Raw genomic sequence first — 22,235 nt, 5'->3', positions numbered from 1 at the left:
TATGAGCTAGAATTAATGAATTTCCTAAAAGTTGCATAACCTATTCCAGATACCTTAACTCTGTAGGTCAGTAGAGACTAGTTTATTAGCTTACTGATTAATCTGAGTTATCAGCATCCTTTTTGAAACTATAAAAATACAAATATTAAAACTATGCCAATTGAAGCTTAGAAACAAAAAGCTGTAATAAAGAGTAAAGTCTTCAAACAGAATCTATAAGTAGAACTAAAAAAATCTTTATCTTTTTATTCAGGACTTTTGCTTCAGTATCATATTGCCATAGAAAATTTTTCATTAATGTTAGATTGATTTTTCCAGAGATAAAATTGCTTGTGTCATCCATCTCCTAGTATTCCTAAAGTGTCGTAAGCTAACTTTGGTGTTTTAATCTTTTTTTTTTTTTTTTTTTTTTTTTTGTCTTTTCTAAGGCCGCACCCACAGCATATGGAGGTTCCCAGGCTAGGGGTCTAATCGGAGCTGTAGCTGCCAGCCTATGCCAGAGCCACAGCAACGCGGGATCCGAGCCGCGTCTGCAACCTACACCACAGCTCACGGCCATGCCAGATCCTCAACCCACAGAGCAAGGCCAGGGATTGAACCTGCAACCTCATGGTTCCTAGTCAGATTCGCTAACCACTTAACCATGACGGAAACTCCTAATCGTTTTGGGTTTTTTTGTTTGTTTTTTTTTTGGGGGGGGGGTTATTGTTCTTTCTGTTTTTGTTTTTGTTTTTAGGGTCATATCTGAGGCAAATGGAGATTCCCATGCTAGGGGTCGAATCAGAGCTGCCAGCCTACACCACAGCCACAGCAACACAGGATCCAATCTACATCTGCGACCTACACCACAGCTCATGGCAATACCAGATACCTAACCCACTGACCAAGGCCAAGGATTAAACCCACATCCTCATGGATACTAGTTGAGTTTGTTACTGCTAAGCCACAATGGGAACTCCTGGAGTTTTAATCCTGACTTGTTCCAGATTCCCAAGAATTTCTGCCATTGTGAGTATTCTTGACACTCAAATGTAACAAACTGACATTTCAATGTTAGTATCAAGCTTACTGCTATGTTTTCATTCTTGGTCCAAAAAATATTTTACACAGTCTAGGTCATCCAGGAAAAACTTTGAATTATACGCTGAAGAATTCCAAGGACCTTTATGTAATTAAAAACAAAGAAAGTCAAATGCCTTTTTAAAAGCTTATACTTAGTATTCTAGGCTTTTTTAGCTATAAAATATTAAAGTCCAAGTTAATGAACAGAGAAAAACAGTATTTGATTTGAGTAATTGGACCTTATACACCTCTATGTGACATGTTAAAATTCATTCCTGAGTCAGTTCTTGAAAGTTGAACCTCAGTTTATGTAGAGTGCCAAAAATAAACATGTCTTAAATACTTGATTGTTTCATGCCTCTGGAGTGAATCTTGCAAATGGTTTCCAAAAGTTATTCCTTAGGTTTTAAAGGCGTATACCTTGTGCTATTTGTTTTTGAGCACCTCAATATATACTAGGTACTCAGCACATGTTCCTCTGACCTAACATGTAATTTTAGTCTCTGAAGGTGAGATATAAAGATTGCTTTTACAAAAGCCAGGGAAGAATAGGTTGTAAATTTATGGCATGTGATGTGAAAAGGAACCAAATGTCACCACTGATAGATACAGAAGTATTACATCCTTGTATATGATTTTTTTGGAGGTTTTATTTTTTTAAATGTTTATTTTTTTATATTACTCAATGAATTTCTTGAAAAACCATAAGTTTTTCAAAGTCTGTGAATCAGTATCTGTTCTGCAAAGAAGTCCAGTCTGTCCTTTTTTCAGACTCCACATGTCAGTGATAGCATTTGATGTTGGTGTCTCACTGTATGGCTGACTTCACTTAGCGTGATAACTTCTAGGTCCATCCATGTTGCTAAAAATGCTGGTATTTCATTCCTTTTAATGGCTGAGTAATATTATATTGTGTATATGTACCACATCTTCTTTACCCATTCCTCTGTCGATGGACATTTAGGTTGTTTCCATGTCTTGGCTATTGTAAATAGTGCTGCAGTGAACATCGGAGTACATGTGTTCCCATGGATAGATGCCCAGAAGCAGGATTGCTGGATCAAATGGTAGTTCTATTTTTAGTTTTCTGAGGAATCTCCACACTGTTTTCCACAGTGGTTGCACCAATTTACATTCCCACCAACAATGTAATAGGGTTCTTTTTTTCCACACCTTCCCAGCACTTACTGTTTGTAGACTTTTTGATGACGGCCATTCTGGCTGGTGTAAGGTGGTACCTCATAGTGGTTTTGATTTGCATTTCTCTAATAATGAGTGATGTTGAACATCTTTTCATGTGTTTTTTGGCCATCCATATGTCTTCTTTGGAGAATTGTCTGTTTAGATCTTCTGCCCATTTTTTGATGGGGTTGCTTGGTTTTTTGGTATGGAGCTGCAGATGTGTATAAATTTTGGGAGTTCTGTCATGGCTTGGGTGGTTAATGTATCTGACTAGGAACCATGAGGATGAAGGTTTGATCCCTGGCCTTGCTCAGTGGGTTAAGGATCTGGCATTGCCTTGAGCTGTGGTGTGGGTCACAGATGCAGCTCAGATACCACCTTGCTATGGCTCTGGTGTAGGCTGGCAGCTACCAGCTCCAGTTGGACGCCTAGCCTAGGAATCTCCATGTGCCGCAGTCATAGAAAGACCAAAAAAAAAAAAAAATGTTTATAAATATTGGAGCATAATCCCTTGTTAGTTGATTCATTTACAAAGATTTTCTCCCATTCTGTGGGTTGTCTTTTCATTTTGTTTAGGGTTTCCTTTGCTGTGCAGAAACTTTAAATTTAATTAAGTCCCATTTGTTTATTTTTGCTTTTACTGTCATTAAGGGGGGATTGGAGAAGATGTTGCTGTCATTTACGTCAGAGAGTGTTTGGCCTATGTTTTCCTCTAAGAGTTTTATAGTGTCTGGTCTTATATCTAGGTCTTTAATCCATTTGGAGTTTATTTTTGTGTATGGTGTTAGGGAGGGTTCTAATTTCATTCTTTTCCATGTGGCCATCCAGTTTTCCCAGCACCGCTTATTGAACAAGCTGTCTTTTCTCCATTGTGTATTCGTGCCTCCTTTGTCATAGATTAGTTGGCTGTAGGTGCGTGGGTTGAATTCTGGGCTTTCCGTCCTGTTCCACTGATCTGTATTTCTGTCTTTGTGCCAGTACCATATGGTTTTGATGACTGTTGCTTTGTACTATAGTCTGAAGTGCTGGAGCCTGATTCCTCCAGCTCCATTTTTCTTTTTCAGAAAGAAAATGTCTTTGGCTCTTCTGGGTCTTTTGTGCTTCCAAACAAACTTTGGGATACTTTGTTCAAGTTCTGTGAAAAATGTCCTTGGTAATTAGATAGGGATTGCATTGAATCTGTAGATTGCTTTGGGTAGTATAGTCATTTTCATAATATTGGCCCTTCCATTCCAAGAACATGGTATGTCTTTCCGTCTGTTTATGTCATCTTTGATTTATTTCCTCAGTGTCTTATAGTTTTCAGAGTACAGGTCTTTTGTCTCCTTAGGTAGGTTTACTCCTAGATATTGTATTCTTTTGGAAGCAGTGGTAAACGGGACTGCTTCCCTAATTTCTCTTTCTGCTCTTTCATTGTTAGTGTATAGAAATTCCATCAATGTCTGTGTATTAATTTTGTACCCTGCGACTTTGCCAAATTCATGGATGAGCTCTAACAGTTTTCTGGTAGAGTCTTTAGGATTCTTCAGGTATAGTATTACATCATCAGCAAATAGTGATAGTTTTACTTCTTCCTTTCCAATGTGGATTCCTTTTATTTCTTGTACTTCTCTGATTGCTGTGGCTAGGACTTCCAAAGCTATGTTGAAGACTAATGGCGAGAGAGGACATCTTTGTCTTGTTCCTGATCTCAGTGGGAATTCTTTTAGCTTTACACCATTGAGAATGATGTTAGCTGTGGGTTTCTCATATACAGCCTTTATTGTGTTGATGTAGGTTCCCTCTGTGCCCACTTTCTGAAGGGTTTTTATCAGAAATGGGTGTTGGGGTTTGTGATAGGCTTTTTCTGCCTCTATTGAGAGGATCATATGGTTTGTATTCTTCAGTTTGTTAATGTGGTGTATCACACTGATGGATATGTGGATATTGAAGAACCCTTGCATCCCTGGGATAAATCCCACTTGATCATGATGTGCAATCCTTTTAATGTATTGTTGGATGTGGTTTGCTAGTATTTTGTTGAGGATTTTTGCATTGATGTTCATCAGTGAAATTAGCCTGTAATTTTCTTTTTTTGTGGAATCTTTGTCTGGTTTTGGTATCAGGTTGGTGGTGGCCTCATAGTATGAGTTTAGGAGTGTCCCTTCCTCTGCAATTTTTTTTTTTAAATGAGAGTTGCAACGTTTATTTCAGGTTCTCTCTTGTGTTATTTTTTTTTTTTGTATTTTTTTTTTCTTTTTTGCCACACAGGCAGTATGTGGGAATTCCTGGGCCAGGTATTGAACCTACGCCACACAGCAGCAACCAGAGCCACATCGGTGAGAACGCAGGAGCCTCAACCCACTAGGCCATCAGAGAACTCCCTGCAATTTTTTGAAATAGTTTCAGAAGGAGAGGTGTAAGCTTTTCTCTAAATGTTTGATAGAATTCGCCTGTGAAGCCATCTGGTCCTGGACTTTTGTTTGTTGGATTTTTTTTTTTTTTTTTTTTTTTTGTCTTTTTGTCTTTTTGCCTTTTCTGGGGCTGCTCCCGAGGCATATGGAGGTTCCCGAGCTAGGGGTCTAATCGGAGCTGTAGCCGCTGGCCTACACCACAGCCACAGCAACGTGGGATCCGAGCCATGTCTGTGACCTACACTGCAGTTCACAGCAATGCCGGATCCTTAACCCACTGAGCGAGGCAAGGGATGGAACCTGCAACCTTATGGTTCCTAGTCAGATTCGTTAACCACTGAGCCCCGACAAGAACTCCTGTTGGACCTTTTATTAATCACAGTTTCAATTTCAGTACATGTGATTGGTCCACTCATCTCTTCTATTTCATCTTGGTTTAGTCTTGGAAGATTGTACTTTTCTAAGACTTTGTCCATTTCTTCCAGGTTTTCCGCTTTATTTGCGTATACTTGCATATAGTAGTCTCTTATGACCCTTTGTATTTCTATGATGTCTCTTTTTACTTCTCCTTTTTCATTTCTAATTTTATTGATTTGAGTCCTCTCTCTTTTTTTCTTGAGAAGTCTGGCTACGTGTTTATCAATGTTGTTGATCTTTTCAAAGAACCAGCTTTTCGCTTCAGTGATCTTTTCTATGGTTTTCTTCATTTCTGTTTCATTGATTTCTGCTCTGATCTTTATGATTTCTTTCCTTCTACGAACTTTAGGTCTTGTCTGTTCTTCTCTCTGGAGCTGCTTTAGATGTAAAGTTAGCTTGTTTATTTGAGCTTTTTCTTGTTTCCTGAGGTGGGCTTGTCTTGTTATAAAGTTACCTCTTAGAATGGCTTTTGCTACATCCCATGGGTTTTGGAGTGTCGTATCTTTATTGTCATTTGCTGCCAGGTGTTTTTAAATTTCCTCTTTGATTTCTTCAGTGATCTATTGGTTGTTTAGTAGCATGGTGTTGAGTCTCCACATGTTTGTGTTTTTTGCAGTTTTTTTCTTATTGTTGATTTCCAGTCGTATAGCATTGTGGTCAGAAAAGATGCGTGATATAATTTCAATTTTCTTAAAGTTACCGAGGTTGGCTTTGTAGCCCAGGATGTGATCAATCTTAGAGAATGATCCCTGTGCACTTGAGAAGAATGTGTATTCTGTTGCTTTTGGATGGAATGTCCTATAAATATCTATTAAGTCCATCTGGTCTAATGCTTCATTCAGGGCCTGTGTTTCCTTATTGATTTTCTGTCTGGATGACCTGTCCATTGCAGTAAGTGGGGTGTTAATGTCCTCCACTACTACTGTGTTATTGTCAATTTCTCCTTTTAAGGTTGTTAGCAGTTGCCTTATATATTGTGGTGAACCTATGTTGGGTGTGTAGATATTTTAAAATTGGTATATCTTCTTCTTGGAGTGATCCTTTATCATTATGTAGTGACCTTCCTTGTCCCTTAAAATATTCTTCAATTGAAGGTCTACTTTGTCTGATATGAGTATTGCTACTCTAGCTTTCTTTTCATTCCTGTTTACATGGAATAATTTCTTCCATCCTCTCACTTTCAATTTGTATGTGTCCCTAGAAGTGAAGTGGTTCTCTTGAAGGCAGCATATGTATGGCTCTTTTTTTTGTATCCATTGGCACATTTAGTCCATTGACATTTAAGGTGGTTATTGATATGTAAGTTCTTATTGCCATTTTATTAATTGCTTTGGATTTGTTTTTTGTTGCTCTTTTTTCTTTCCTTCTTCTCTTGTTCTCTCCTCTTGTGATTTGATGACTATCTTTAGTGTTGAATTTGAGTTGATTTTTCTTGTTTGTTTATCCATTGTAGATTTTTGGTTTGCAGTTATTCTGAAGTTTTGATATGAGTGTCTATATATGTATAAGAGATTATTTTAAGTTGTTGGTTTCTTAATTGTAAGTGCATCTCCATTGTCCTGCATTTGTACCCTCATGATTTTGTATCTTTACTGGTATATATACCTTTACTGGTGAGCCTTGTCATTTGTGGTATTGTTGTCTCCTGTTGCTGTCTTTTCTTTTCTGCCTGGAGAAGTTCCTTTAGTATTTGTTGTAAGGCTGGTTTTGTGTTGCTGAATTCTCTCAGCTTTTGCTCATCTGTGAAGGTTTTGATTTCTCCTTCAAATCTGAATGAGAGCCTTGCTGGGTAAAGTCATCTTGGTTGGAGGTTTTTTCTTTTCATCATGTTAAGTATATCATGCCACTCCCTTCTGGCCTGCAGAGTTTCTGCTGAAAAATCTGCTGATAACCTTATCGGGTTTCGCTTGTATGTTATTTGTTTCTTTTCCCTAGCTGCTTTCAAGATTTTCTCTTTGTCTTTAATTTTGGTCAGATTAATTAATATGTGTCCCAGTGTATTCCTCCTTGGGTTTATTTTATATGGTACTCATTGTGCTTCCTGGATTTGAGTGAGTGGTTCCTTTCCCATGTTAGGGAAGTTTTTGGCTATTATCTCTTGGACTATTTTTTCTGTCTCTTTTTCTCTCTTGTCCTTCTGGCACCCCTACAATACAGATGTTGTTGCATTTAACATTGGCCCCATACAACAAATATTAACAGGCATAAAGGGAGATATTGATGAGAATACAATAATAGTAGGAGACCTTAACACCCCCCTCGCATCAATGGACAGATCCTCTAGACAGAAAACCAATAAAGCAACAGAACCTAAAAGAAACAATAGAAAAGTTAGACTTAATTGATATCTTCAGGACACTACATCCAAAAAAATCAGAACACACATTCTTCTCAAATGCTCATGGAACATTCTCAAGAATCGACCACATACTGGGACATAAAGCTAACCTCAGTAAATTTAGGAGCATAGAAGTTATCTCAAGTATCTTCTCTGACCACAATGCCATGAAATTAGAAATCAACCATGGGAAAAGAAATGAGAAAAAACCTGCTACATGGAGACTAAACAACATGCTATTAAAAAACCAATGGGTCAATGAGGAAATCAAGAAGGAAATTAAAAACTACCTTGAAACAAATGATAATGAAGGCACAACCTCTCAAAACCTATGGGATGCTGCGAAAGCAGTGCTCAGAGGGAAATTTATAGCAATACAGGCCTTTCTCAAAAAAGAAGAAAGATCCCAAATTGACAACTTAACCCTCCACCTAAATGAATTAGAAAAAGAAGAACAAAAAAGACCTAAAGCCAGCAGAAGGAAGGAAATTATAAAGATCAAAGAAGAAATCAATAAATTAGAGACTCAAAAAACAATAGAGAAAATTAATAAAACCAAGAGCTGGTTCTTTGAAAAGGTGAACAAAATGGACAAACCCCTGACCAAACTGACTAAAAAGAGGAGAGAAAGAACCCAAATAACCAAAATTATAAATGAAAAAGGAGAAATCACAACAGATACAGCAGAAATACAAAAAACCATAAGAGAATACTATGAAAAACTATACGGCAACAAGTTTGACAATCTGGAAGAAATGGACAATTTTCTAGCATCTTACAGCCTGCCAAAACTGAATCAAGAAGAAACAAACCAACTGAACAAACCAATCACTAGAAATGAAATTAAAGAGGTCATAAGATCACTCCCTACAAATAAAAGTCCAGGACCAGATGGCTTCACAGGTGAATTCTATCAAACATATAAAGAGGAATTGGTGCCCATCCTCCTTAAACTCTTTCAAAAGGTTGAATAAGAAGGAATACTCCCAAAGACATTCTATGGTGCCACCATCACCCTCATTCCAGAACCAGACAGAGATACCACCAAAAAAGAAAACTATCGCCCAATTCATTGATGAATATAGATGCAAAAATTCTCAACAAAATCTTAGCCAACCGAATCCAAAAACATACCAAAAAAATTATACACCATGACCAGGTTGGGTTCATCCCAGGTTCACAAGGATGGTTCAACATACGCAAATCAATCAGCATCATACACCACATTAACAAAAAAAAAAGTCAAAAATCATATGATCAGGGGAGTTCCCGTCGTGGCGCAGTGGTTAACGAATCCGACTAGGAACCATGAGGTTGCGTGTTCGATCCCTGCCCTTGCTCAGTGGGTTAATGATCCGGTGTTGCCGTGAGCTGTGGTGTAGGTTGCAGACGCGGCTCGGATCGTGCGTTGCTGTGGCTCTGGCGTAGGCCAGTGGCTACAGCTCCGATTGGACCCCTAGCCTGGGAACCTCCATATGCCGCGGGAGCGGCCCAAGAAATAGCAACAATAACAACAACAACAACAACAAAAGACAAAAGACAAAAAAAAAAAAAAAAAATCATATGATCATCTCAATAGACGCAGAAAAAGCATTTGACAAAGTCCAACATCCATTCATGATCAAGACCCTCGCCAAAGTGGGTATAGAGGGAACATTCCTGAATATAATCGAAGCCATTTATGATAAACCCACAGCAAATATAATACTCAGTGGGGAAAAACTGAAAGCCTTCTCACTCAAATCTGGAACAAGACAGGGATGCCCACTCTCACCACTGCTCTTCAACATAGGTTTGGAAGTCCTAGCCACAGCAATTAGACAAACAAAAGAAATAAAAGGCATCCATATAGGAAGAGAAGAGATCAAACTGTCACTGTACGCAGACGACATGATACTATACATAGAAAACCCTAAGGACTCAACCCCAAAACTCCTTGAACTGATTAATAAATTCAGCAAAGTAGCAGGATATAAGATTAACATTCAGAAGTTAGTTGCATTTCTATATACCAGCAATGAAATATTAGAAAAGGAGTACAAAAATACAATACCTTTTAAAATTGTACCTCACAAAATCAGATACCTCGGAATACACCTGACCAAGGAGGTAAAGGACCTATATGCCAAGAACTATAAAACTTTAATCAAAGAAATCAAAGAAGATGTAAAGAAATGGAAAGATATTCCATGTTCCTGGACTGGAAAAATCAATATTGTAAAAATGGCCATACTACCCAAAGCAATCTACAGATTCAATGCAATCCCTATCAAATGACCCATGACATTGTTCACAGAACTAGAACAAACAATCCAAACATTTATATGGAACCACAAAAGACCCAGAATCGCCAAAGCAATCCTGAGAAACAAAAACCAAGCAGGAGGCATAACTCTCCCAGACTTCAAGAAATACTACAAAGCCACAGTCATCAAAACAGTGTGGTACTGGTATCAAAACAGACAGACCGACCAATGGAACAGAATAGAGAATCCGGAAATAAACCCTGACACCTATGGTCAATTAATCTTTGACAAGGGAGGCAAGAACATAAAATGGGAAAAAGAAAGTCTATTCAGCAAGCATTGCTGGGAAACCTGGACAGCTGCATGCAAAGCAATGAAACTAGAACACCCCCTCACACCATGCACAAAAATAAACTCCAAATGGCTGAAAGACTTAAATATAAGACAGGACACCATCAAACTTCTAGAAGAGAACATAGGCAAAACACTCTCTGACATCAACCTTATGAATATTTTCTCAGGTCAGTTTCCCAGAACAATAGAAATTAGAGCAAAAATAAACCCATGGGACCTCATCAAACTGAAAAGCTTTTGCACAGCAAAGGAAACCAAAAAGAAAACAAAAAGACAACTTTCAGAATGGGAGAAAATAGTTTCAAATGATGCAACGGACAAGGGCTTAATCTCTAGAATATATAAACAACTTATGCAACCCAACAGCAAAAAGCCAATCAATCAATGGAAAAATGGGCAAAAGACCTGAATAGACTGTTCTCCAAGGAAGATATACAGATGGCCAACAAACACATGAAAAAATGCTCAACATCGCTGATTATAAGAGAAATGCAAATCAAAACTACCATGAGATACCACCTCACACCAGTCAGAATGGCCATCATTAATAAGTCCACAAATAACAAGTGCTGGAGGGGCTGTGGAGAAAAGGGAACCCTCCTGCACTGCTGGTGGGAATGTAAACTGGTATAGCCACTATGGAGAACAGTTTGGAGATACCTTAGAAATCTATACATAGAACTTCCATATGACCCCACAATCCCACTCTTGGGCATCTATCCGGACAAAGCTCTACTTAAAAGAGACACATGCACCCGCATGTTCATTGCAGCACTATTCACAATAGCCAGGACATGGAAACAACCCAGATGTCCATCGATAGATGATTGGATTCGGAAGAGGTGGTATATATACACAATGGAATACTCCTCAGCCATAAAAAAGAATGACATAATGCCATTTGCAGCAACATGGATGGACCTAGAGACTCTCATACTGAGTGAAATGAGCCAGAAAGACAAAGACAAATACCATATGATATCACTTATAACTGGAATCTAATATCCAGCACAAATGAACATCTCCTCAGAAAAGAAAATCATGTACTTGGAGAAAAGACTTGTGGCTGCCTGATGGGAGGGGGAGGGAGTGGGAGGGATCGGGAGCTTGGGCTTATCAGACACAACTTAGAATAGATTTACAAGGAGATCCTGCTGAATGGCATTGAGAACTTTGTCTAGATACTCATGTTGCAACAGAAGAAAGGGTGGGGGAAAAAATGTAATTGTAATGTATACATGTAAGGATAACTTGATCCCCTTGCTGTACAGTGGGAAAATAAAAAGAAAAAAGAAAACAAAAAACATTGTCCCAGAATTCTCTGAGTCTCTCCTCATTTGTTTTCAGTCTTTTTTCTCTTTTCTGTTCTGCATCCGTGATTTCCACTAATCTGTCCTCCACCTCGCTTTTTTGTTCTTCTCCCTCCTGTATTCTGCTGTTGGCCACTTCTAAAGAATTTTTTATTTCAGTTATTGTGTTTTGCATCTCTTCTTGTTTAAGTTTTATATCTTGTATCTCTTTGCTCAGTGTTTCCTGTAAATTATCCATCTTTGCCTCCAGTTTATTTCCAATGTCTTGCATCATCTTAGCATCAACAGTCTAAAGTCTTTTTCCTGGAGGCTGAGAATCTCCTCATTGCTTAGCTGACTTTCTGGGGTTTTTCCTTTTTCCCTCATCTGAGTTATAGTTCTCTGTCTTTTCATTTTTATAGGTTTTTGGTGTGGTGACCTTTTTACAGATCATAGAGTTGTAGCCTCTCTTACTTCTGGCATCTGTTGCCCTTGTGGCTGAAGTTGGTATGGGGGCTTCCTGATCGGAGGGACTGGTGCCTGCCCACTGGTAGGTGGTGCTGATTCTAATCCCTCTGGTGGGTGGGACTTTGTCTCTGGGTGAGATTAGAGGCAGCCGTGTGCCTGGGGGTGTTTGAAGCAGCTTGTTTACTGATGGGAGGGACTGTGATCCCACCTGGATTGTTGTTTGGCCTGGGGCTTCTCAGCACTGATAGGTGGGGACTGATTTTCCCAAAATGGCTACCTCCGGAGAAAGGTATGGTGATAAATATTCCCAAGAGCTTTGCTTCCATTGCCCTTCCCCCACATCAAGCCACAGTCACCCACTGTTTTCCCAAGAGATCCTCCAAGAACTGCAGTCAGGTCTGACCCAGATTCCTCTAAAGACTTAGCTTTACCCTGGGACCCACTGCATGTGAAAGTCTGTGTGTGCCTTTTAAGAATGGGGTCTCCATTTCCCCCTGTCCCGTGGAGCTCCTGCGCACAAGCCTCACTGGCCTTCAATGCCAGATGCTCCAGGGGCTCTTTCTCCCAGTGCCATATCCCCAGGTGTGGTGACTTGACGTGGGGCTCAGAACTCTCACGCCTGTATGTGATTGTCTGTGATACTGTTGCTTTCCAGTCTGTGGGGCTTCCAACCCAGGAGGTATGGGGTTGCTTATATTGTGTAATCAGCCCTCCTACCTCTTGCTGTGGCCTCCTCTTTGTCTTCTGGAGTAGGATATCTTTTTGAAAGTTTTCAGCCCATTTGGTTGAAGATTGCTCAGCATTTGGTTGTGATTTTGTTGTTTTTAGGAGAGAAGTTGAACTCCAGTCCTTCTATTCTGCCATCTCAATCTCATCTTTGATATTTAAGTGTCACTTACGTATTTTTACTTTCAAAACATTTTCTTCAGCTCACTTTTCCTTACTTGACAGTATGTCTTAGAAATTCTTCCCTTTCACTGCAGAACTACCTCTTTTAAGTGTTGTATTATCCTCCATATTATGAATGTTTTATTATTTACCCACTCCCTAGTTTTAACTAGGCATTTAGGTTGGTTTTATTTTTCATTCTAATGACCAATGCTAGTGAATATCATTTTACATAATTCTTTGTGCACATATTTGATTATTTCTCCAGGCATGATAAAGAAGAGTAGTTGCTGTTTGAAAGGATATGCATATCATAATATTGATGCTGATACCTTCCTAAAAGGAGGCGGCAGTTGATCCTTCTACCACTATTTTGACCCTAGCTATTTTCCTGTGGTTGACCAAACTTTCTATTATCAATCTTTTCAAAATGTTTAAACATCTTGCAAGTTAAAATTCTTTGTTACTGCTTCATTTTGTATTTTCTGATTACTACTAAGATTGAACATCTTTTCTTAAGCCTACTGGCCTTTTGCATTTCCTCTTCTCAGCCTATCCATATTTACTGCCCATTTTTCTATTGGGCCTTTTCTCTTTTTTATTGATTTTTGGAAGTTCTTTATACATTCCAAATACTAATGCTTAGACTGTTATTTATGTTGCATGTTTTCTCCAGGCTATCAGTTGTCTTTTAAGTTTTTCAGTGATTTTTCTGCTGAACAGAAGTTTTAAGTTTTGATGCTCTCAAATTTAACAGTCTTTTTCATTATGGCATTTGTATCTACTTTAGAAGGTTTTCATAAATATGGTACAAATAAACATGTCCTTTTATATTGTCTTAATGCATTTATATTTTAGTTTGATTTAGTTTTTATTTCTGACTTAAGTCTTGCATCATCTGGAATGCATTTTAGTGAATTACATGAGCTATGGAAGTAACTCATTTTTCCCCCAAGTGAGTATACAGTTATCCCAACAGCATATATTGAATTGGCCATCCTTATCCTACTGATTTAAAATGCCACCTCTATGATAAACTAAATTCATATACCTAAGCCAATCTCTTCTATTATACTTCTAATACCTATGGATTTATTTATAGCCAATCTCCTCTATTACACTTCTTGCCTATTCTTGCCTGAATACTACAACCTTTTAATATATTTTATTATTTCATAGAACAATTATGTCCTTCTTATTTTTGTATGTTGGTTTTGTATCTAGCTACCTTCTAAATACCTTTGTCCTTGGTTCTAATAATTTTATAGTTTGGATTCGCTAGGAAAATGATCGTGTTGACTTCTTGTACTGTCAGTTTTATTTATTTATGTCTATTAATCATACTTCATTTAATAGTTATTTGTCTTACTAAATATTCAAGACTAAGACAATTCCACATAAACACCTACAAATGGACACATTTCTATCGACAACTTATTTAGAAAGTTTTATCTTTCTCTACCTATCTCTCTCCCAAATGTAGTCCTTCTCCATTCACACAAGATGGATTGGAGATTTATTTCCTTCCTTCCTCCCTCTCTCCCTCCCTTCCTGCCTGCCTTCCTTCCTTCCTTCTTCTCTCTCTAAACACTTCTTTAAGCTTCAGTTAGGAGTTAGGCAAGGTAAGGAAGAGATTCAAAATTAGAATACTTTGGAGTTCCCGTCGTGGCGCAGTGGTTAACGAATCCGACTAGGAACCATGAGGTTGCGGGTTCGATCCCTGGCCTTGCTCAGTGGGTTAAGGTTCCGGCGTTGCCGTGAGCTGTGGTGTAGGTCGCAGACGTGGCTCGGATCCCGCGTTGCTGTGGCTCTGGCGTAGGCTGGTGTCAACAGCTCCGATTAGACCCCTAGCCTGGGAACCTCCATATGCCGCAGGAGCGGCCCAACAAATGGCAAAAAGACAAAAAAAAAAAAAAAAAAATTAGAATACTTCTTTATATTATATTGACTTTTTCTGACCTAATGCAGAATTCTTCTTTCTCCTTTATTTATTTGAGCATTTGATCACTATTGCCTTATAATTTCCAAGAGTCTATGTTTTGTCTACCCAACATTTTAACTCCTTCAGGTCAGATTATTTCCCCTGCATCTTATATATTCACAATTTCTTTCCTCCTCCCCTGATACCTGTACTGTGTGTTTTTTAACTTCATGTAAATCTTTATTCCAGCTTAGATTCTGTGTTCCATATTTCAGTAACCCAATTGCCATGTCTCAGAATTCATGTCCTCTTTTACCCACTCCCCATCAACATTATGGTCCTATTTTACTTTTGTTTCTGTTTTTCTTACATTTTAACAATTTTTTGTTTTGAAATAAATTCACACTTACCAGGAAGTTGCAGTAGTGCACAGAACTCTATTGGCACAAATTCAGCAATTAGCATTTTGCCATTTTGCTTTATCATTCTTTCTTGCCCGACTCTATGTGAGTGTTCATGTATATTTTTTGTAATAGTTTGATAATCAGTTGCAAACATCATGTATCTGTCTTGTGTTTGTTTTTTCTATGCCTATCCTCTATAACCCTGAGGTCCAACTCTGTCCATACTCCTGTCTTATCTGATAAGTCATATTCCGGTAACTAAGATCACATTCTGAGTTCTGCCATAAATTCATGATTATTGAGCTCAAATTGGCTTTCACCACTGCCTATATATGAGTGACTTTTTAAAATTTACAAACACTGGGATGTTTGGGGATATCATTTTCTTATGACATTCTACATGGAAACTTGATCATATGATACATTCAGTGTGATTTCAATTGTTTGGAGTCATTGAGAGTTCCTTTATGACCAGCTATCTTTATTTATTTACCAGATATTTACATCATGCTTACTATGGGCTAGGCACTAAGTACTTTACAAATCTTCACTTATTCAATGTGCGCAACCCTGTGCAGTAGTGTTATTATCATTTTGCCAATGAGAAAACTGAGGAACAGAGATATAGCTTATCCTAAGTCACACAACAAGTAGTAGAGCTAAGATTTTAATTTAGTAATCTAGATCCAGAATTCGTACTCTTAACCATGATTTGTAAGGTTTTCCCCTCAAGATTCTCTTCTTTCTCATCCTGATCAACCTCATTTTTTAAGAGGCTGGTATTAAAAGCTATGCTTTAAACTTAACTTGCATATACACAGTCATTCTTTTTATATTTATATTTCATTCCTTTACAAAATATTTAGTTAAGTTCCTAAATGACACCACCAAGTGTTTGACTCAGACAGCTTTGGAAATAACGCAACTGATATTAGAAAGCATGTAATTCAGCGGGTAAGGAGTAAGCATTTGTCTGCTTTCAAATGGAAATACTGTTTTGATTAATTTAGTGATTTGTTTACGTGGAGGTCAGTTAAAAGAGTTTCCTCTGTAGTTCAAATCAGAATATGTTCTCCAAGTAAATAAAGGCAAAATCACTGAAAAGTTATATTTCATTTGACAAATGTTGTTATCAGAAAATAACTATTTGGGAATGAAATTGCATTTATAAATTAAGATACTTGTAGACCAGCAACACTTATGTTAGAAATGTCATGGATCTCTGATACCAAAGCTGTTTTTAGCTTATGTGCATAGAGATTCATCCTATAGTAGGAAGACTGACATGTTTTTTAAAGCTATATTTATGATACTCGCTAGCACTCCTAGTGCTCCACTTGAGTCCGATCAGGCTTTTCCCTGTCCCAGTAAACATGTATAATACTGAGTTGAAAATATTGAAGTCATCTGTATAAAATCATTCTTGATTCTCTAGCTTATGTAGAAATGACAGAATTCGAAGGACCAGAATACCCAGCTCAGGGGAGGTTCTTTGGAGTTTCCCAAATGTTGGACACAATTTTTTTTATTATAGTTGATGTACAGCATTCTGTCAATTTCTACTGTACAGAGTAGTGACCCAATCATTAATATACATACAACTTTAAATTTTAAAATTACATTAAGTATTTTAACACTGTCATGAAAATAACATGCCCACTGAAATGTGTTATAGCAAATTGTTACATATAAACACATCATGAAACAAAAATAAACTGTGCTGCTAGTTTATATTTTTGTGAACTGCTAATTAAAACCTTGCTACCAATTTTGATGTAGATATTTGAACTTCATAAAAGTATGCATTTCTGTTTTTCTGTTTTTAGCTAGGCTTTAAAAAAAAAAAACAACCCCTAGAGCTCATTATTATATACCGAGTAAAATTATGCAAGCAAGAGATGAGCTGTAGCATATGTATGCTCCATTAAATAAATACAAACAGAACACTGGGGAACTCTCCTGCCATGTATCCTTATACTCCTTAACAGTTTTACAATGGCAAATTAATGTGATAATATTGTATTAAAGAAAGTCTTCTTGCTTAATTTAAGTTTTGGGTAGTTCTTGCCCATACTTTGTATTCATGACCAGAAACATGAGTAATGTTACTTTCCTTCAAGCTTCCAGACCATTTTGATTACAAAGATCTTAAATTGTCAGTCAAATTTGCCGTTTAAAACAAACTTGGCATGAAAAAATGCTCAACATCCCTGATTATTAAAGAAATGCAAATCAAAACTACCATGAGATACCACCTCACACCAGTCAGAATGGCCATCATTAATAAGTCCACAAATAACAAGTGCTGCAGGGGCTGTGGAGAAAAGGGAACCCTCCTGCACTGCTGGTGGGAATGTAAACTGGTACAGCTACTATGGAGAACAGTTTGGAGATATCTTAGAAATCTATACATAGAACTTCCATATGACCCCACAATCCCACTCTTGGGCATCTATCCGGACAAAGCTCTACTTAAAAGAGACACGTGCACCCGCATGTTCATTGCAGCACTATTCACAATAGCCAGGACATGGAAACAACCCAGATGTCCATCGATAGATGATTGGATTCGGAAGAGGTGGAATATATACACAATGGAATACTCCTCAGCCATAAAAAAGAATGACATAATGCCATTTGCAGCAACATGGATGGAGCTAGAGACTCTCATACTGAGTGAAATGAGCCAGAAAGACAAAGACAAATACCATATGATATCACTTATAACTGGAATCTAATATCCAGCACAAATGAACATCTCCTCAGAAAAGAAAATCATGAACTTGGAGAAGAGACTTGTGGCTGCCTGATGGGAGGGGGAGGGAGTGGGAGGGATTGGGAGCTTGGGCTTATCAGACACAATTTAGAATAGATTTACAAGGAGATCCTGCTGAATGGCATTGAGAACTTTGTCTAGATACTCATGTTGCAACAGAAGAAAGGGTGGGGGAAAAAATGTAATTGTAATGTATACATGTAAGGATAACCTGACCCTCTTGCTGTACACTGGGAAAATAAAAAGAAAAAAAAAGAAGAGGAAAAACCCAAAAAAACAAATAAATAATTTTCAGAACTAAAAAAAAAAAAAACTTGGCATTCGCAGTAGCTTTTCTCTGGTAATCAGAATTGTCTCAATATTATAAATCCAAAACAAAGTTCAGAAATAAATTTGTTGAAGATGATTTAAAATTGCAGCTGTCAGCCATATCCCTTGATTTTATAGCTCTTATTAATCAAAATAGTTGATTAATCTTATTGATGGATTTTAAGAAGTAATATTATAATTTGCTCTTATAAAATGAATTATCACCAGCAAATATCTTTCTCTGTTTTATATATTATAGTTTTAATTTAGATTTTATTAGACAAAAGAGATCTACCACTAAAATAATTTGAAAAATACTAATCTGGTTCAATCCTTAGTTCAGTTTGTTAATCTTAGCAACTTGAAAAATTAAACTTCAGGTTACATGTCTTGCTTAAACTTATACAGCTAGAAAATTGCAGATACCAAATTTACTGTTAATTCATTGTTCTTTCTATTACATTTAGTTTATGCCGTGCCATTTCACATTTAATGCCATGGTTTGTCTACAGACACTCATTTTTTTATCCAACAAGTAATTTTATGTGTGCCAGATACTCTGGAGAGAGTCCCCAAATCAAGAAATTGAACTAAAAATAAAATAAGAAAAGTAGATTCTATTTTGCCTTCATTGGATTTTTTTGTATACATACCTACAGCTAACCACCTTGTATATCACTGAGTGATTTTTATCGTATCATTAAGGACTTTTCTATATTTTAGGGGAGTAAAAAATGTTCTATAGGTGAGGAAAAAAAACAATTCAAAGCACACTGTTTTCATACCATATACTTGATCATGTAAAGTACATAAAACAGAATGTGCTAAGTTCTGTTACATATATGTAAGCAACACTGGAGAATGAGACAGTAACTCTAACCAGGAGAGGGAAAGAGGCTTCATGGAGGAGTTGACCCTAGAATTTAGTCAAAGAACAAAAGGTTGCTTTAAGAAAGTGGGAGGAAATCTTTCTGTGCCCAGGGAAAGACACATACATAGGTGTAGAGTTATGAATGGTTCTGGCATTTCCAAGAAAGGTTAATGCAGCAGGAAGCTAGGATATCCTAGAAGAAGTGGTGAATAAGCATTTTTCAGCATCATTAGATGATGAAACTGTGGAAGTAATTGGGATGTGAGGATTTCTTATTCTTGATGCTTCCACCTATTTCCATTCCTCAGTACTTTGAGGACATTGATGCTATTTGGAACTCCCCTATCTGTGGCGACATGTGCAGTGCTACAGTAGCAAGAGCGCTGTATACCCTTATGGATTAATATGCTCATCATTCACTCAACAAATATTTTTGGCTCTAGCATGTGTAGGTTGCTATTAGAAATAAAAAAGTTGTTATACAAAGCCAACTTTCAGGGAGATATTGAATGCAAATCAAAAATTAGCAAGGATTTGATGATTACTATATCCATATTCTCAGGGAGTTTCTGTTCTTATCAGAAGAGACAGACCGTAATAGCAGGGTAAACAGTAAAATATATACAGTATGTTAGTGGTAAATACTAAGGAGAAAAAATAAAGTAGGAAAGGGAGAAATTATCAGAGAGGAAAAGAGAAAGTAAAGTTATTTAAAGGTAAAATTATTTAATTTTACTTGCCTTGGTTTCCTCAGCTCTAGAAAAAAATGGTAGTACTTACCTAAAGGATTATGACAAGGATTAAGTGAGCTACCATGTGTGTATAGAAAGCCCCAGAAGATGGCAATTTGTTAGCCAATATTATTTATACATTTGACTAAAATAACTTTAGCACAATAGTTATCTTATTCCCATCACTTATGGACTTCTTTTATTGAAGGATATATTTCCAGTTTTAAGCTCCTTTATCTATAGGCTATCTCCCTCATCCATATTTTGCTGCTTTTAGTTTCTGCTCCCAATGCAGTTACATCTAATATCCCTTTCTTACTGAAGTGAATCATCATTCTTTCATAGTATTTTTTCTACTAAACAGTATTTGCTTATCTAAATGTGAGGTCATCATTTTCTATTTAAAGCATCCTCAGGCATCCAGATCTTCCTGTGGAAAATATTCATTAATGCTTCATCACTTAACACATCTCAAGGTTAAAAGGTCTAACAGAATGAGACCTTGATGCTTGCTTACCAACTAAAAATGAGTACAGCATATGGAATTGTTATTATCAGACAATATCAAATTTTCAGTATTAATCTTTAGGAACTAAGATCTTTTTCATGGATCAGGTGATGTTTTTGGCTTCCTACTAACTTTTCTTTGTCTATGTAACCTCTATGCATCCTTAAGTGTATCCTGCTCCCCCCCCCCCCGCCTTTGCTGATTCCCTGGAAAACTAGACTAGCTCTTTTGTGTGTGTGTTCATTTAGCCCTTCCACAGCAGGCATCACTCAGTGTTGTAATGACCTGTTTACCTGACTGCCCAACTCTCTACCCTCCAACTTTCAGGCAGTAAGCTCCTTGAGATGAGGGGTGGGGGACTATGTTCTTTTTATGTCTGGGTCTGTACTGTCTATCACAGTTCTTCACATGTAGTTGATTCCCAGTAAATACTTAAAACATTAAAATATAAAGCCTGGACTACCTTTAGTATATCAGGATTATAGAAACATAGTTATCTAACTTTGGTCCCACATCCATTAGTTGCTTATTGGTCTCTCTTGGCTGCTTTCTGAGGAATAGCAATGCTCAAACATGCTGCTGCACCTTGTCCTACACATTTTCCTGTCCTGCTTCCATCCAAAATAGAAAAGAATAAGTAGGCCAGATATTAAGACTTGAAAGGCGGAGGAACACCCTATGGAGTAACCATGGTCCAAGAGCTGATCCTTACTCTTCCAATTTAAAAATTTGATTTTGCCAGTCCTTTCAAGTCCCCTAGGGTCTGACATTTGCAAGAAATTAATTTATAAACCAGGTGACCTGTTTGTTTGTTTTCATTGATTTGAAATGAAAATTTCATTCATTGAAATACTTGTATCTGATATCCAAGTCACTAACTTAGTGGTATAAAGCCCCTGTAAAATCCACCAAATAATCAGAAGGTTGTTCAGTGAATGTGGAAACAGAACAAAATGAGTTAGACTGCACCTAGAATTATTTTACTCAGGCTTGAGGAAGAACCTTTTCATTGCCTCCCTGATGGCTAGGAGAAAATTAAGCAAGGGGAAATAAGGCCTCAAGTATACTTTTGAAAGTCCTTACAAATTTTTTCCTTATTTGCAGAAAGCAGTTTTAAAAGTCATGGGTAGAAATGTCACTTTGTAACAGTAATGATAATGTACAATTTGGTTTCATAGTTCTTTGATCCCAAGATAAGTTCCTGAAATGATGGTATGTGGTATAGCTGACATTGGTGCTAAGAAAGAAGGAAAGATAGAGGATTGATGTTGGATGAGAATTCTCTGTACTTTCTGCTTCCTCTAACTCAACAATCAGCGGTCCCAGGGTCAAATCAATTTCATTAAGAAAGTTCGAGTTTCCACTGTGGTGCAACGGGATTTGGTGGGGTCCTCCAGCGCCGGGACTCAGATTCTATCCCTGGCCTAGCACAGTGGGTTAAAGGATCCAGCATTGCTGCACTTGTAGCATAGGTCCAGCTGTGGCTCAGTTATGATCCCTGGCCCTGGAACTCCATATGCTGTAGGGTGGCCAAAAAAGAGAAAGTTAACTGTGCGTGCTTGTGGTTTTAGTTGGCTTTTTGGCATTCCTTTGTGTCCTAATAATGCATGAAGATCCACCGAGAGTTTGTTCTCTACCCTTGTGAAGAAACTAGAGCGTAGGTTAAGTGGTCATTTAAAAAATAAATAAGTGCCTCTTGTTAAGGGCTACAGTCAGTCCTTCAAGCCTTATCTCAAGGTCTTTTCTATTCCAGAGGTTGGAAACGCAAGTGCCTACAGAGGCCAGGCTGGTGGGAATGAAGCAGGAAGCCACTGCAGTGAACTGGAGAACCAAGTCCTTTGTGAGGGAGCAGCCACTGCTCCGTTCCAGATAATTGTTGCAAGGCAGGAATGTTGACCTAGTGTTACCACATTGTCCAGTTTCTCAGGTAAAGCAGGAAATGAAAATTCTCCTGTAAAATCTTTGTTTTAAATGTTGTCCATTAATTCACTTGGATTATTATTCACAGCTGTGTACAAGCCAAATTCTTCTGCTGGTGGGATTTGGCACAGAGCCCTCCTGTTTATAATTTGGTTTTA

The 22,235-nt window shown here is 37.6% G+C and overlaps 1 protein-coding gene across 47 annotated transcripts in view; it reads left to right on the top strand.

Annotated features, from left to right (window-relative positions):
* Positions 1-22,235, top strand: part of MBD5 (methyl-CpG binding domain protein 5) — a 438,228-nt gene that overhangs the window by 336,738 nt on the left and 79,255 nt on the right. For 46 of the 47 annotated variants that reach the window (XM_084998691.1, XM_084998684.1, XM_084998699.1 and 43 more), the window contains one exon: positions 21,911-22,084. The gene's annotated coding sequence lies outside the window, so the exon portion shown is untranslated. Of the gene's footprint in view, positions 1-11,703; positions 11,832-21,910; positions 22,085-22,235 lie in introns of all 47 variants that reach the window. The other variant, XM_084998682.1, reaches the window with a different exon arrangement.

The sequence above is a fragment of the Sus scrofa genome, chromosome 15 (genome assembly GCF_054392235.1).
Source record: "Sus scrofa isolate SSC_HxYL_T2T_F1_AM1 chromosome 15, Sscrofa_HxYL_maternal_Yorkshire_Landrace_v2.0, whole genome shotgun sequence".
In the NCBI taxonomy this organism is placed as follows: domain Eukaryota; kingdom Metazoa; phylum Chordata; class Mammalia; order Artiodactyla; family Suidae; genus Sus; species Sus scrofa.
Note: the sequence above shows the minus strand (reverse complement) of the source record. Positions and strands in the feature narration are given on the sequence as shown.